We start from the raw sequence: 17,765 nt of genomic DNA, 5'->3' as shown, positions 1-17,765 counted from the left end.
AAGGCCATGTCTTAGGGTGAACCTCAAATTCAATCCAGACAGACTTTCCAACTGATTCAACTTTGTAAAGGGCTAATCAGGAGGTGGTAATCTGGAAAAGAAAGAAAATCAGATAAAGGCAGGAGGATCTGCAGCAGAGGTGGGAAGAATGCACTGAGGCAAGGAGATGGGTACTAAAGATGACCAAGACATTCTCCAGAGAGGACTTTCATGCATCAGACATGGGTATTGAAGATGTCTAATCGCTGTTCTTGCTTGGTCATCTTTTACCTTTTGGTATAAGCTCAACCTTCTGCTGTCTGTTGTGTTTCACTGTAAATATTTTGGAAATCATATGATACCCTGTGATGCATAGGACAATCTCCCAGGACACTTCTGTATCTTCAGTGCTACTTATAATTTTCGAATTCCCTATTGACATTTATTCCCACTCAGGTTTTTGCTTGCACAGCTCTATTTGACTCAGTTTTCCTACCTTAATATAGTGGCTTTTTCTTCCATCTTTACTTTTTTCCTGCTTCATTCTATCTCATTTCTTTCCCTTTTTTCTTCCCCTGTTTTCTTGCCACATCTCAACACATATAGACCTTTAAATCTGAACTATCCTTCACTGATATTGGTTTTTGACTCATGAGTTTTCTGGACCAAAAACCAATACCGATATGAAGTAGTCCTCTAGCACACATGTAAGGATTAAAGCCAGGCTCTGAACCTTTGTCCTCTGGGCTGGGGCCAGGTATCCTCTGAACCTTTCCCAATTTCTCTCCCGAGAAAATTTACTTTGCCATCGAGTTACCTGTGTCATATGAAAAATCACTGACCACTCAGACCTGCGACACTGAACTCTGCACAAAATTCTAGCTAAGATATCGTACCCTCCATGTACCAAATAATGCACTAAACACTGGGGACACAGGGTGACTAAGACCTCTGTCTTTTGGACTTTCTCTTTCGGAAACTCACAGTAGAAAGGGGGAACAGACACCCACATGTTTAATTACAATACAGTGTAGCAGATACAATACATAAATATACTGCATTAAATTTTTTTTTAAGCTACAGCATGAATTGAGTTCTTCATCTTGTACATGAGCAGTCACTTCCTCCTAGGATGAACATACTTGTCACAAGGCAGTGTCTCAGTGCAGACATGCATATACTTACACACCAATGGTGATCTAATTCACATTCACACTGAGCATTTTCATTTGGTGAGTAAACTCTAGCTTTGTTATGCTGCTAAAGGATGTATACACCGGGCTATAAATTTTCCATCAGTTTCTTTTTTTTTTTTTTGTCTTTAGGTTTTCACCATTTATTGAACTCACATACTTAAGAATATAAAAGGGGGAAATTATTTTCCTATTGGAGAAAAAAATGCTAAACTGAAGAAAACTTCAGGAAATCATTTTGAAATGATAAGTTGCAAGACTGTGATTCTGATGGCTTCATTAGTGATTCCTCATGCCGCAATGAAGACATTTTATGAGGCTAAGACTAGAGCTTCAGTGGTTCCACTGACATTGGGTAGGAAGATGTTGGTTCTTCTTTCCCTTCTTTGTGATATGAGAATGTTTAAGGCTTCAGCATGCAACTAGGGCAACTGTGAGTCTTCCAAAATCAGGCCTTCATATTCAGTATAAAAGGAAGCATGTATAAAAACATAAAAATAATAATAACAATATTACCTGGAGGCTTCCCAAGCTGCCTAGAGGTAAAGAACCCACCTGCCAATGCAGGAGACATTAAGAGACGTGGGTTAGATCCCTGGGTGAGGAAGAGCCCCTAGAGAAGGGCACGACAACCCACTGCACTATTCTTGCCTGGAAAATCCCATGGACAGAGGAGCTGGTGGGCTATGATCCATAAAGTCACAAAAAGTCAGACACGACTGAGCGACTTAGCACAGATTACCAATGCCTTAGTCATCTTTCCGTAGTGCATGGTAAATAACTGTTTCTCTAAGACAATATTATTTGGTTATCACAATAGCTTTGCAAAGTGAATAGAGCTGATGTTTTTATGTTCATTTTTCTTGTAAGAAAATCTGGCTTGCTCAAAGCCACACAGTAGTAAAATCCAGATCCAAGATTTTAATACAAATATACTAATAGCCATATTTGGAAGTCTGAGAACTCTTGTATTGCTCAAGAGCATTTTTCCCATTTGAGGTGCACGAGTCTTCTCCAAGCTCCACATGTCTTTTATTTCCTACGTTTGCAAAAGGGACAATAACCTACATGTTGAGGTTTTCTTAGAGAAGAAATATTATTTCAATGCATTGTTGTAAAGAGCTCTTGTCTGATTCTTAGAGAAATAAAACATGCCTTATTTTTACTTTCTTAATAAATTACTTGCAGGAAAAGGGAAAACAGACAAAACAAAAAGTCTTCCAAAATAAAGAAAACCCCCATATTTTTTCTGAAATATTATATCCTGACAGACAACAGAGGTTTATGGATGAAGCCTGAGTTTAGAAGTCAGTGGCCACTGGCAGCCCGGTTCCTCCTTCCTTGTTCCAATTTTCTTTTTATCACGAACACTTATCACCTTCTCACATACCACATACCTTATACTTTAATTATTTTGATTTATCGTCTCTCTCCTCTAGCTTGAATATAAGTTCCAAGTGGGCAGGGATCTTTCCTTTATTCTCTCAAATATTCTAGCCCCAGCACAGTGTCTGGCTAGCATAGTAGGAACGCAGTAGTTTGCTGATTGAATAAATGAATGAAGTACCTGGATTGGACTATTCACTTTATTACTTACCAACAGTAGAACTTAGGAATGTTACTTAACCCTTCAAATGAGGGTTTGTTTTTTGTTTGGGGGTTTGCTTGTTTGTTTATTTGTTGGTATGCTCGGTGACAGCACCGTCATTGCGGAAAGCAAAGAAGAACTAAACAGCCTCTTGATGAAAGTGAAAGAGGAGAGTGAAAAAGTTGGCTTAAAACTCAGCATTCAGAAAACTAAGATCATGGCATCTGGTCCCATCACTTCATGGCAAATAGATGGGGGAACAGTGACAGACTTTATTTTGGGGGGCTCCAAAATCACTGCAGATGGTGACTGCAGCCATGAAGTTAAAAGACGCTTGCTCCTTGGAAGAAAAGCTATGACCAACCTAGACAGCCTATTAAAAACCAGAGACATTACTTTGTCAACAAAGGTTCTTCTAGTCAAAGCTATGGTTTTTCCAGTAGTCACGTATGGATGTAAGAGTTGGACTATAAAGAAAGCTGAGCACTGAAGAATTGATGCTTTGGAACTGTGGTGTTGGAGAAGACTCTTGAGAGTCCCTTGGACTGCAAGGAGATCAAACCAGTTCATCCTAAAGGAGATCAGTCCTGAGTATGGACTTCATTGGAAGGACTGATGCTGAAGCTGAAACTCCAATACTTTGGCCACCTGATGCAAATAATCAACTCATTGTAAAAGACTCTGGTGCCGGGGAAAATTGAAAGCATGATGAGAAGGGGATGACAGAGGATGATATGGTTCGATGGCATCACCGATGCAATGGACATGAGTTTGAGTAGGCTCCGGAAGTTGGTGATGGATAGGGAAGCCTGGCATGCTGAAGTCTGTGGGGTAGCAAAGAGTCAGACACGACTGAGTGACTGAACTGAACTGAACTGATGTAATTCTATGCTGGGCTTCCCTGGTGGCTCAGTGGTAAAAAATTCATCTGCCAAAGCAAGAGAAGTGGGTTTAAACTCTGGGTCAGGAAGATCCCCCGTAGAAGGAGTCACTCCAGTATTCTTGTCTGGAGAATCCCATGGACAGTAAATAGCCTGCCAGGCTCTTCTGTCCATGGGTCACAAAAGAGTTGGAGTAGAAAAGAGTGCATATAATCAGAGCTGTGGTTTTTCCAGTAGTCATGTATGGATGTGAAAGCTGGACCATAAAAGAAGACAAGCACCAAAGAATTAACGCTTTCAACTTGTGGTGTTGGAGAAGACTCAAGAGTCCCTTGGCCTGCAAGGAGATCAAACCAGTTAATATTAGAGGAAACCAATTTGAAATATTCATTGGAAGGACTGTTGCTGAAACTGAAGGTCCAATACTTTGGCCACCTAATAGGAAGAGCCAGTTCATTGGAAAAGACCCTGATGCTGGGAAAGATTGAAAGCAAAAGGAGAATGGGGTGGCAGAGGATGAGATGGTTATATAGCATCACTGATTCAATGGACATGAATTGGAGCAAGCTCCAGGAGATAGTGAAGATCAGAGTAGCCTGGCATGCTACAGTCCCTGAGGTGGCAGAGTCAGACATGACTTAGCAAATGAACAGCAATAGCTACAGTTCTATGACATTAAGTATTCAGTGAATTCACATTTTTCTGCAACCATTACCACTGTCTATCTTCAGAATGTCTTCATCTTCTCTCAACTGAAATTCTGTATCTACTACACAATTTCTCATCCCCTCCCCCCTCAGTCTGTAGCAAATATCCTTCTATTTTTTATCTCTATGAATTGACCACTCTAGGCATTTCATATTAAATGAAATCACACAGATTTGTCTTTTGGACTAGCTTATTTCATTTCAGTAAAAGAAGCAGATTAATGGCAGAAGGTGGAAAAATACACAGAAGAACTATACAGAAAAGACCTTAATGACCCAGGCAACCATGATGGTGTGATCACTCACGTAGGGCCAGACATCCTGGAATGTGAAGTCAAGTGGGCCTTAGGAAGCATCACTACAAACAAAGCAAGTAGAAGTGATGGAATTCCAGTTGAATTACTTAAAATCCTAAAAGATGATGCTGTTAAAGTGTTGCACTCAATCTACCAGCAAATTTGGAAAACTCATAAGAGGCCACAGGACTGGAAAAGGTCAGTTTTCATTCCAAAGAAAATCAATGCCAAGGAATGTTCAAACTACTGCACAACTGCACTCATCTCACACACTAACAAACGAATGCTCAAAATTCTCCAAGTGAGGCTTCAATAATATGTGAACTGAGAACATCCAGATGTTCAAGCTGGATTTAGAAAAGGCAAACAAACCAGAGATCAAATTGCCAACATCTGTTGGATCCTAGAAAAAAACAAGAGATTTCCAGAAAAACATCTACTTCTACTTTATTGACTACACCAAAGCCTTTGGCTGTATGGATCACAACAAACTGTGGAAAATTCTGAAAGAGATGGGAATACCAGACCACCTGACCTGCCTCCTGGGAAAGCTGTATGCAGGTCAAGAAGCAACAGTTAGAACTGGACATGGAACAATGAACTGGTTCCAAATTGGGAAAGGAGTAGGTCAAGGCTGCATAATGTCACCTTGCTTATTTAACTTCTATGCAGAGTACATCATGTGAAATGCCAGGCTGGATGAAGCACAAGTGGGACTCAAGATTGCAGGGAGAATATGCAGATGACAGATACACATCCAATACGTAGATGACACCACCAGTGTGGCAGAAAGTGAAGAAAGTGAAAGAAGAGCATGAAAAACCTGGCTTAAAACCCAGCATTCAAAAATATCCCATTACTTCATGACAAATAGATGGGGAAACAATGGAAACAGTGACAGACTTTATTTTCTTGGGCTCCAAAACCACTGCAGATGGTGACTGCAGCAATGAAATTAAAAGATACTTGCTTCTTGGAAGAAAACCTGGGACAAACCTAGACAGCATATTAAAAATCAGAGCTATTACTTTGTTGACAAAGGTCTGTCTAGTCAAAGCTATGGTTTTTCCTATTGTCATGTATGGCTGTAAGAGTTGGACTATAAAGAAAGCTGAGCACTGAAGAATTGATGCTTTTGAACTGTGGTGTTGGAGAAGACTCTTGAGAGTCCCTCAGACTGCAAGGAGGTCCAACCAGTCCATTCTGAAGGACATCAGTCCTGAGTATTCATTGGAAGGACTGGTGCTGAAGCTGAAGCTCCAGTACTTTGGCCACCTGATGCAAAGAACTGACTCATTGGAAAAGACCCTGATGCTGGGAAAGATTGAAGGCAGGAGGACAAGGGGACAACAGAGGATGAAAGGGTTGGATGGCATCACTGATTCAACTGACGTAAGTTTGAGCCAGCTCCAGGAGCTGGTGAGGGACAGGGAAGCCTGGCATGCTGCAATCCATGGGGTTGCAAAGAGTTGGACAAAACTGAGTGACTGAACTGAACTGATTTTGTTTAGCACAGCATCCTCCAGATTCATCCACATTGTGGCATGTGTCAGAATTTCTTTTCTTTTTAAGGATGAATAATCTGTTTCATGTGTATACCACATTTTTCTGATCCATCCATTTGATAACAGATACTTGGGTTGTATCCACCTTTTGGCTATTGTGAATAATGCTGCTGAGAACATGAGTACATAAATACCTACTTGAGTTCCTGTTTTCAATTCTTTGGGGGCATGCACCTGGAAGCAGAATGGCTAGATCATATGATAATTCTATTTTTAACTTTTTGAGGATCCACTATACCAGTGGCTGCACCATTTAGCAGTCCAACCAGCAAAGCATAGGAATTTTTTTTTTTCCTCATCCTTACCCAAACTTATTTTCTTTCTGTTTACTTGTTTTCTTTTGGTACTAACCATCCTAAATATGAAGAAAATCTTTCTGAATTTTAATGGATTTGCCCCCACAGTGGAGCTGCATATAGAGACTTCATAGCCAGCACAGCTCTAGCACAGTGTGTGTGCGTGTGTGTGTGTGTGTGCTCAGTCATGTCCAACTCTTTCCTACCCATGGATTGTAGCCTGACAGGCCCCTCTGTCCATGGGATTTTTCAGGCAAGAATACTGGAGTGGGTTGCCATTTCCTCTTCCAGGGGGTCTTCCCAACCCAGGGATCGAACCCAGATCTTCTGCATTGCAGGTGGATTCTTTACTGCTGAGCCACCTGGGAAGCTCTCTAGTACAGAGTGGGTATTAACTAAAAAATAAAGTTCCTTTGTTTATTGCTATGTTTGGGAAGAAAAATCCACATAATTTTAAGAGAGTCACTTCCAATTTTCCTGTTATTATCTAAAATTCACTCATACTGATACAGATATAAATCAGATATTATGAGAGAATAGACACTTTCATTTTTATTTTTCTCTTTTTTTACCCATGAAAGAGACTGTTAGTCACTAGATCCAATGGAAATAGTCCAAATGATTACAAAATGAGACATAATATTAGTGATTTATATTTTCTTCTCCTGAGAAAGATCTGTGAAGAAAATTATTGAAATCAGGACACTCTGATTCATGTATTAACAATACTACCCTTGAACTAAAACAGGAGATTTTTTTCAGCTGAACAAATTGCTGATTCACACATTTTTTAAAAAATCACTGAAATTAGAGACTTGATTTCATCACTCTATTATGTAAGAATGGTTACAATTCTTCTTTCAGCCTCTGTGGAGATTCATGCTTACTCTAGACTTACTAAATAAAAGGGTTGATGTTTAGGGAACTTTAACATTCAGTTTAATGTGTTTCAATTCTGCAAAAGTTTATCAAACAGACATCATGCATGCACTGAACCTGGGCTGGTGACTCATTTCATATATGATATTATACATGTTTCAATGCCATTCTCCCAAATCATCCTACCCTCTTCCTCTCCCACAGAGTCCATGAAAGGAATACAAAGCATAAGATTCAGTATACACTTTTAAGAGTGAATTTGATTATTTTAACTATTATTTTAACTATTTTAGTGGTTACAAAATACTGAGAGGATTAGATCAATATGGCAGAATGAATAGACATCTCCACCTCTTCTTATGCCTCAGGTACCAAATGATATCTTTTATATGCGAATATCTACTTACAAACATAGTAAGAGAAAAAACATAATAATCTTCATTTTACCTATTTCAAATTAGTTAAAAGAGAATTAGGTTAATACAGAGAAAGAAGCGTAAGTTCCACTGTTCTGACCCTCTTACACTGTTGGTGGGAATGCAAACTAGTACAGCCACTATGGAGAAGAGTGTGGAGATTCCTTAAAAAACTGGAAATAGAACTGCCTTATGACCCAATAACACCACTGCTGGGCATCCACACGGAGGAAGCCAGAATTGAAAGAGACACATGTACCCCAATGTTCATCACAGCACTGTTTCTAATAGCCAGGACATGGAAGGAACCTAGATGTCCATCAGCAGATGAATGGATAAGAAAGCTATGGTACATATACACAATGGAGTATTACTCAGCCATTAAAAAGAATACATTTGAATCAGTTCTAATGAGGTGGAACCTATTATACAGAGTGAAGTAAGCCAGAAAGAAAAACACCAATACAGTATACTAATGCATATATATGGAATTTAGAAAGATGGTAATGATAACCCTGTATGCGAGACAGCAAAAGAGACACAGATGTATAGAACAGTCTTTTGGACTCTGTGGGAGAGGAAGAGGGTGGGATGATTTAGGAGAATGGCATTGAAACATGTATAATATCATATATGAAATGAGTCCCTAGCCCAGGTTCAATGCATGATACAGGATGCTTGGGGCTGGTGCGCTGGGACTACCCGGAGGGATGGTACAGGGAGGGAGGAGGGAGAGGGTTAGAGGATGGGGAACACGTGTATACCTGTGGTGGATACATGTTGATGTATGGCAAAACCAATACAATATTGTAAAGTAATTAACCTCCAATTAAAATAAATAAATAAAATATCATGAAATAAAAATATGTTTACATTTAAAATGATAAACTGGCAATAGCTCTTGAAAATAGAAAAGATGCCTGTAAGCAGTTTATACAACGTGAAGTATTTTTATCTTTCACTCAAAATCACCAGAGAGTTTATGATAAACATAACCAGAAGCCATATTCAGATGAGGATAACCTAATGAGGGTTACTTAAATACAAAATTTTTAGAAAACAAAAGAATTACAAATAATTTCAGAAAAAAACAAAATAAAGAAAATTTATATAAGCAAATAAACAAATAAAATAACAAAAAAGAGATAGATGAAATAAAGAAAACAAACTTTATTTTTTTTAATTTTTATTTTTACTTTATTTTACTTTACAATACTGTATTGGTTTTGCCATACATTGACATGAATCCACCACGGGTGTACATGCGATCCCAAACATGAACCCCCCTCCCACCTCCCTCCCCACAACATCCCTCTGGGTCATCCCCGTGCACCAGCCTCAAGTGCTATCATCAGCTCTTTGAGAATACTATATACATAAAGAAAGAAATTGATTTTGTGGAAACAAAGTTAAAGTAGTTGAATTGTTAAAAAGGAAACAAACCAAAAAAACAACGTTGACAGATGAATTGAATAGAGAAATGTGCACAGCTAGATAGTAAATCCATGAGTTGAAAATGGAGCCCAAGAAATCTAGAACACAGCACAAAGAAACAAATGGAAAACATGAGAGAAAAGTTAATAGACAAGGAAAGCAAATTCCAACATCTATCTAATAAGAGTGCCAGAAAGAACAAACAAACTGGAGTGGGAGAAAATGACAAAGAAATCGCATAAATCCAGAGGAAAATTTTAGATCTAATGGCACAGTTGAAAGAGCTTATGGAATACCAAACAAGATGAATGAGAAGAGACATGTACCTCGGCCACTGTGCTGAGGATTGAGAATTCCGAAGATAAAAAATAATAATAATCCTGCAAGATTTTAGAGTGAAAAAAATAGGTTATCTACAAAATGACCCCACAGATCAGATGGGCAAAAATCATCTCTTTGGCAACACAGAGTGAAAAAATAGCGAAGCTATATTTTACATCACAGCTTTAACATTATCACCAAAAAAACTGGTTTTAAACCTAAAATACTACACTTAAAAGCTAATATTCAAATGGGAGGGCAAAATAATGACATTTTCAGATATGCAATGAGTCAGAAAACTTACCACCCACAGTTGTTCTCTAAAAATAATTACTCTTCAGTATACAACAGGAAAAAAAGAGCCCAAGGACATGGAAGAAGTAGGCCAACAGAAAAAATAGAGAGCAAAAAACCAATGATACTAGTTATGTTTAAATATTTGTGAGGCATAATGTAAAAAATCAAGTAGGAATCAAATTTCTGGTACTAAAATATCTGATGATTTCAACAGAGGAAGGTGGTAGAGGGCTAGGAGTAAGAGCTTTGGGGAGGGAGAATATTTATAGTGTTCTAAGGTTCTTACCTTTTCATGGATAGCATTTAAGTTCAAATAAATGTATATTATATATGTATGTATGTGTTTGTACATATGTATATAGCTATGGTAAATGATAGAGTTATATATTAGATCTAAGCAAAAGCATAAATAAGTTCAACAAAATTAAAATTTTGTGAATACTATTATAAATTATATACAAATTAGTTATGTGAATTGCCAAAACAACTAGAGAAGAAAAAGGCATGTGGCAAAAACATGTGATCTATTTAACAAAAGAAGGAAAAAGAAAACATGGTAATTTGACAAACAAGTTCAAACATGCCATTAATCACACATACACAAGAAATGTTAATGGTTACCCACTCCAGTGTTCTTGCCTGGAGAATCCCAGGGATGCGGGAGCCTGGTGGGCTACCGTCTATGGGGTCACACAGAGTCGGACATGACTGAAGCAACTTAGCAGCAACAGCAGCAGTCTTCCATTAAAATACAGAGTTTCTAGACTTGTATGGAGTTTTAAAAAATTAAGCTATATACTATTCACAATGGCTAGAAAAAAGTGCAGAGAAGGCAAACACAAACAAAAGTTAAGCATTGTGGTAAAGTCAATTTAAGACAAAACAAACTTTAGACTAATAACTATTGACCATGTCATGCATGCCAAATCACTCTAGTCATGTCTGACTGTTTGTGACTCCAAGGACTAAGCCTACCAGGCTCCTCTAGGGGATCTTCCTGACCCAGGGATCAAACCTGAGTCTTTTATGTCTCCTGTATCAGCGAGCAGGTTCTTTACCACTAGTGCTACCGAGGAGCCCATTGAATGTGTCAGTTCAGTTCAGTTCAGTCGCTCAGTCGTGTCCAACTCTTTGCGACCCCATGAATTGCAGCACACCAGGCCTCCCTGTCCATCACCACCTCCCAGAGTTCACTCAGACTCACGTTCATCAAATCAGTGATGCCATCCAGCCATCTCATCCTTGGTCATCCCCTTCTTCTCCTGCCCCCAATCCCTCCCAGCATCAAAGTCTTTTCCAATGAGTCAACTCTTCACATGAGGTGGCCAAAGTACTGGAGTTTCAGCTTTAGCATCATTCCTTCCAAAGAAATCCAAGGGTTGATCTCCTTCAGAATGGACTGGTTGGATCTCCTTGCAGTCCAAGGGACCCTCAAGAGTCTTCTCCAACACCACAGTTCAAAAGCATCAATTCTTTGGTGCTCAGCTTTCTTCACAGTCCAACTCTCACATCCATACATGACTACTGGAAAAACCATAGCCTTGACTAGACAGACCTTAGTTGGCAAAGTAATGTCTCTGCTTTTGAATATGCTATCTAGGTTGGTCATAACTTTTCTTCCAAGGAGTAAGCATCTTTTAATTCAGAGGGACATTTTATATTCTGGAAAACTACAGTCTATTAAAATATATAATAATAAACATTTATGTATAAGTTAGCTATCCTAGAGTCTATATTAAAACTGGTATAAACGTAAGAAAATATTTTTTTAAATCTACTATTTAAGACTATACTATACATGTAAGATGGGGCTTCCCTAGTGGTTCAGACAGTAAAGCATCTGGCTGCAATGAGGGAAGACCCGGGTTTGATCCCTGGGTCAGGAAGATCCCCTGGAGAAGGAAAAGGCAACCCACTCCAGTGTTCCTTGCCTGGAGAATCCCATGAACAGAGGCGCCTGGTGGGCTACACTCTGTGGGGTCATGAAGAGTCAGACACGACTGAGTGACTTCACTATACCTGTAAGAACTCAACAGTAGACAAAATAGAGGCTTTAAACAACAGAGTTAACAATTCTTATTTAATGGATAATAAAGAAATTGGTTTACTAAAATCAAAGAATTCACACTCCTAAAGTCAATAAATTTTAAAATTCACAATTTAAAAAGCCCTAAATAACAGAAGTAGCAATTAATTCTTCCCCAAAGAAAAGAAGATATAGCATATTCAAGATAGACCAGAATAGGGACCCCTGGCCTTCCAGTAGTAGTTAAGACACTCCACACTTTCACCACAGAGGGCTCTGGTTTGATCCCTGGTGGGGGAATTTATGATCTTGCATGCCATGGGGTAAGGCCAAAAACAACAACAGAAACAAAAAATAGACCAGAGTATTCCAGGCAGAAGTAATAGAATGTGAAAAGCTCTTACCCTTCAGTTTCTGCCCAGCCCCAGTCTCTAAATACACGGTATCTGCCATACTGCCATTATGGTTCTTCAATAACCTCCATGGAATGGACTAGTTGTTGGACAATCTAAGTTTGCAATATTAAAATTGTACTAATGGCAAGAGGATGGAGAAAAGGTAAGTGTTCATATTTAACTTTTCTATTTCATCTGTCACCAGCGCCCTGCATACACAGTAAATAATTTCATTTTTCCTTTTTTTAAAAACACCTTTAGTGCTCTCTCTCCCTCTCTCTCTCTCTCTCTCTCTCTCTCTCTCTCTCTCTCTCTCTCTCTCTCACACACACACACACACATTCTCACCAAGAAAAGCCTATGTGCACACAAAACAAGGTGGTGACCATCTCTAAGACAAGAAGAAGGCTATCATCAGAACGCAACATACAGGCACCCTGACTCTCATACTTCCAGCCCTCTGAACCATGAGAAAAATATTTCTATTGTTTAAGTCACACTATCTATGGTATTTTGTTATAGATCCTGAGCTAACTAAGATGGGTAGTATCAAAAATCTGTCAGGAATGAGAAAAACAGTCTGCGTTAGCTGCTTTACTTACATACAAGGATGAATTTACGTAGAGGTACATTCATCTACCAAATATATTTTATAACTCATCAGTTATAAAAGCCCTGAAAGGATAGAGCCAATAGAGGTCTTTAAAGGGTAAGCTCTTCAGTAACCTCCCGGATTTTTCTAACCTAGTGGAATAGCATAGGTTCTGTGCCAGATTCTGAAAGAGATGGTAATACCAGACCACTTGACCTGCCTCTTGAGAAATTTATATGCAGGTCAGGAAGCAACTGTTAGAACTGGACATGGAACAACAGACTGGTTCCAAATAGGAAAAGGAGTACATCAAGGCTGTATATTGTCACCCTACTTATTTAAATTATATGCAGAGTACATCATGAGAAATGCTGGGCTGGAAGAAGCACAAGCTGGAATCAAGATTGCTGGGAGAAATCTCAATAACCTCAGATATGCAGATGACACCACCTTTATGGCAGAAAGTAAAGAGGAACTAAAGAGCCTCTTGATGAAAGTGAAAGAGGAGAGTGAAAAAGTTGGCTTGAAGCTCTACATTCAGAAAACGAAGATCATGGCATCTGGTCCCATCAGTTCTTGGGAAACAGATGGGGAAACAGTGGAAACAGTGTCAGACTTTATTTTTGGTGGCTCCAAGGTGATTGTAGCCATGAAATTAAAAGATGCTTACTCCTTGGAAGAAAAGTTATGACCAACCTAGATAGCATATTGAAAAGCAGAGACATTACTTTGCCAACAAAGGTCTGTCTAGTCAAGGCTGTGGTTTTTCCAGTGGTCATGTATGGATGTGAGAGTTGGACTGTGAAGAAAGCTGAGCACCAAAAAATTGTTGCTTTTGAACTGTGGTGTTGGAGAAGACTCTTTAGAACCCCTTGGACTGCAAAGAGGTCCAACCAGTCCATCCTAAAGGAGATCAGTCCTGGGTGTTCATTGGAAGAACTGATGCTAAAGCTTAAACTCCAATAGTTTGGCCACCTCATGCGAAGAGTTGACTCACTGGAAAAGACCCTGATGCTGGGAGGGATTGGGGGCAGGAGGAGAAGGGGACGACAGAGGGTGAGATGGCTGGATGGCATCACTGACTCGATGGACATGAGTTTGAGTGAACTCCGGGAGTTGATGGTGGATAGGGAAACCTGGCATGCTGCGATTCATGGGGTTGCAAAGAGTCAGACACTACTGAGTGACTGAACTGTGTCCACAAGTCTCATAAACTCTGCTCTTGGATAAATTCCCATCAGCTCCTTTCACTCAGGTTTCTGTTTGTATGCATGCTCAGTCACTAAGTCATATCTGACACTTTGCAACCTCATGGACTGTAACCCACCAGGCTGTTCGGTCTGTGGGATTTTCCAGGCAAGAATACTGGAGTGGGTCACCATTTCCTCCTTCAGAGATTTCTGGGTAAGGTCCCAGGAACAGCTCACTTAACCTACACAAACCTACAGTAAACACACAGCTCTAAGAGGTTGTTGCCAATATATATATCTTTCACTTTCTAGCTTTTGCATAGATATGAAAGAGACAAAGTATGTCCAGAGGTGCAGCAAGCCAATTAATTCTGCTTCTGTGGCAGAATTAATCTTCTAGTTAGAATGGAATCCCCCAACAGAGGATGTCATATATCACCAAGTACACAGTCACCAGCCTTCCTGCACCCACAGAAACAAACTTTTAAACCTAGACACTTAGGACTGAAAATATGCTCTTTCTACTTGAATCTTCTGTGCTGCACTTCTTATCCTCTCTTCCACCTCGTCTCACTTTTTGATAATTTTATGTTTACTCATCTTATAGTATTTCTCCCCTCTGTTACCCATGATCCATCTGTTCATTTCATTTCTTTTTTTTTTTCCAACTCTGGAATTTCCATTTGTTTTGTTTTTATTGAAATTCTTTATTTGATTAAACACTGTCTTCATACCTTTCAACACTTAATTTTTTATTTTATTTTATTTTAATTGGAGGCTAATTACTTTATGATATTGTGGTGGTTTTTACATTGACATGAATCAGCAATGGGTGTACATGTGTTCCCCGTCCTGACCCTCCCTCCCACCTCCCTCCCACCTCCCTCCCCATCCCATCCCTCAACGTTGTCCCAGTGCACCGTCTTTGAGTGCCCTGTCTCATGCATCGAACCTGGACTGGCAATCTATCCCACATATGATAATATAAATGTTTCAATGTTATTCTCTCAAATCATCCCACCCTTGCCTTCTCCCAGAGTCCAAAAGTCTGTTCTTTACATCCGTGTCTCTTTTGCTGCTTGTATATAGGGTCATCGTTACCATTCTAAATTCCATATATATGGGTTAATATACTGTATTGGTGGTTTTCTTTCTGACTTATTTCTCTCTGTATAATAGGCTCCAGTTTTCATCCACCTCATTAGAACTGATTCAAATGCATTCTTTTTAGTAGCTGAGTAATATTCCATTGTGTGTTTGTACCACAGCTTTCTTATCCATTCATCTGCTGATGGACATCTAGGTTCCTTCCATGTCCTGGCTATTATAAACAGTGCTGCAATGAACGCTGTGGTACACATGTCTCTTTCAATTCTGGTTTCAGTTCCTCAGTGTGTATGCCCAGCAGTGGGATTGCTGGGTCGTATGGCAGTTCTATTTCCAGTTTTTAAGGAATCTCCACACTGTTCTCCATAGTGGCTGTACTAGTTTGTATTCCCACCAACAGTGCAAGAGGGTTCCTTTTTCTCCACACCCTCTCCAGCATTTATTGTTTGTAGACTTTTTGATAGCAGCCATTCTGACCAGCGTGAGATGGTACCTCATTGTGGTTTTGATTTGCATTTCTCTGATAATAAGTGATGTTGAGCATCTTTTCATGTGTTTGTTAGCCATCTGTATGTCTTCTTTGGAGAAATGGCCATTTAGTTCTTTGGTCCATTTTTTCATTGGGTCATTTATTTTTCTGGAATTGAGCTGCAGGAGTTGCTTGTATATTTTTGAGATTTTTTCTTTGTCAGTTGCTTCATTTGCTACTATTTTCTCCCATTCTGAAGGCTCTCTTTTCACCTTGCTTATTGTTTCCTTTGTTGTGCAAAAGCTTTTAAGTTTAATTAGGTCTCATTTGTTTACTTTTGCTTTTATTTCCATTACTCCGGAAGGTGGGCCATAGAAGATCCCCCTATGATTTACATCAGAGAGTGTTTTGCCTGTTTTCCTCTAGGAGTTTTATAGTTTCTGGTCTTAGATTTAGATCTTTAATCCATTTTGAGTTTATTTTTGTATATGGTGTTAGAAAGTGTTCTAGTTTCATTCTTCTCAAGTGGTTGACCAGTTTTCCCAGCACCGCTTGTTAAAGAGATTGACTTTTCTCCATTGTATATTCTTGCCTCCTTTGTCAAAGATAAGGTGTCCTTAGGTGAGTGGACTTATCTCTGGGCTTTCTATTTTGTTCCATTGATCTATGTTTCTGTCTTTGTGCCAGTACCATACTGTCTTGATGACTGTTGCTTTGTAGTATAATCTGAAGTCAGGCAGGTTGATTTCTCCAGTTCCATTCTTCTTTCTCAAGATTGCTTTGGCTATTCGAGTTTTTTTTTTTTTTTTTTTTTTTTGTATTTCCAAACAAATTGTGAAATTATTTGTTCTAGTTCTCTGGAAAAAACCATTGGTAGCTTGATAGGGATTGCACTGAATCTATGGATTGCTTTGGGTAGTATACTCATTTTCACTACATTGATTCTGCTGCTCTATGAACATGGTATATTTCTCCATCTATTTGTGTCATCTTTGATTTCTTTCATCAGTGTTGTATAGTTTTCTATATAGAGATCTTTTGTTTCTTTAGGTAGATTTATTCCTAAGTATTTTATTCTTTTCATTGCAATGATGAATGGAATTGTTTCATTAATTTCTCTTTCTGTTTCCTCATTGTTAGTGTATAGGAATGCAAGGGATTTCTGTTTGTTAATTTTATATCTCACAGCTTTACTATATTCATTGATTAGCTCTAGTAATTTTCTGGTGGAGTCTTTAGGGTTTTCTATGTAGAGGATCATGTCATCTGCAAACAGTGAGAGTTTTACTTCTTCTCTTCCAATCTGGATTCCTTTAATTTCTTTTTCTTACTCCTAAAGCAACTAGAAAAAGAAGAAATAAAGCACCACAGGGTTAGTAGAAGGAAAGAAATCTTAAAAATTAAGGCAGAAATAAATGCAAAAGAATCAAAGGAGACCATAGCCAAAATCAACAAAGCTAAAAGCTGGTTCTTTGAGAAGATAAATAAAATAGATAAACCATTAGCCAGACTCATTTAAGAAAAAAAGGGAGAAGAATCAAATCAACAAAATTAGAAATGAAAATGGAGAAATCACAACAGAAAACACAGAAACACAAAGGATCATAAGAGACTACTATCAGCAACCATATGCCAATAAAATGGACAACGTGGAAGAAATGGACAAGTTCTTAGAAAAGCATAACTTTCCAAAACTGAAACAGGAAGAAATAGAAAATGTTAACAGACCCATCACAAGCACGGAAATCGAAACTGTAACCACAAAAGCCCAGGACCAGATGGCTTCACAGCTGAATTCTACCAAAAATTTAGAGAAAAGCTAACACCTATTCTACTTAAAGTCTTCCAGAAAATTGCAGAGGAAGGTAAACTTCCAAACTCATTCTATGAGGCCACCATCACCCTAATACCAAAACCAGACAAAGACCCCACAAAAAAAGAAAACAAGGTCAATATCATTGATGAACATAGATGCAAAATTCCTTAACAAAATTCTAGCAAACAGAATCCAACAACGTATTAAAAAGATCATACATCATGACCAAGTGGGCTTTATCCCAGGGATTCAAGGATTCTTCAATATTCACAAATCAATCAATGTGATACACCACATTAACAAATTGAAAGATAAAAA

Source organism: Ovis aries, chromosome 8 (genome assembly GCF_016772045.2).
Source record: "Ovis aries strain OAR_USU_Benz2616 breed Rambouillet chromosome 8, ARS-UI_Ramb_v3.0, whole genome shotgun sequence".
In the NCBI taxonomy this organism is placed as follows: domain Eukaryota; kingdom Metazoa; phylum Chordata; class Mammalia; order Artiodactyla; family Bovidae; genus Ovis; species Ovis aries.
Note: the sequence above shows the minus strand (reverse complement) of the source record.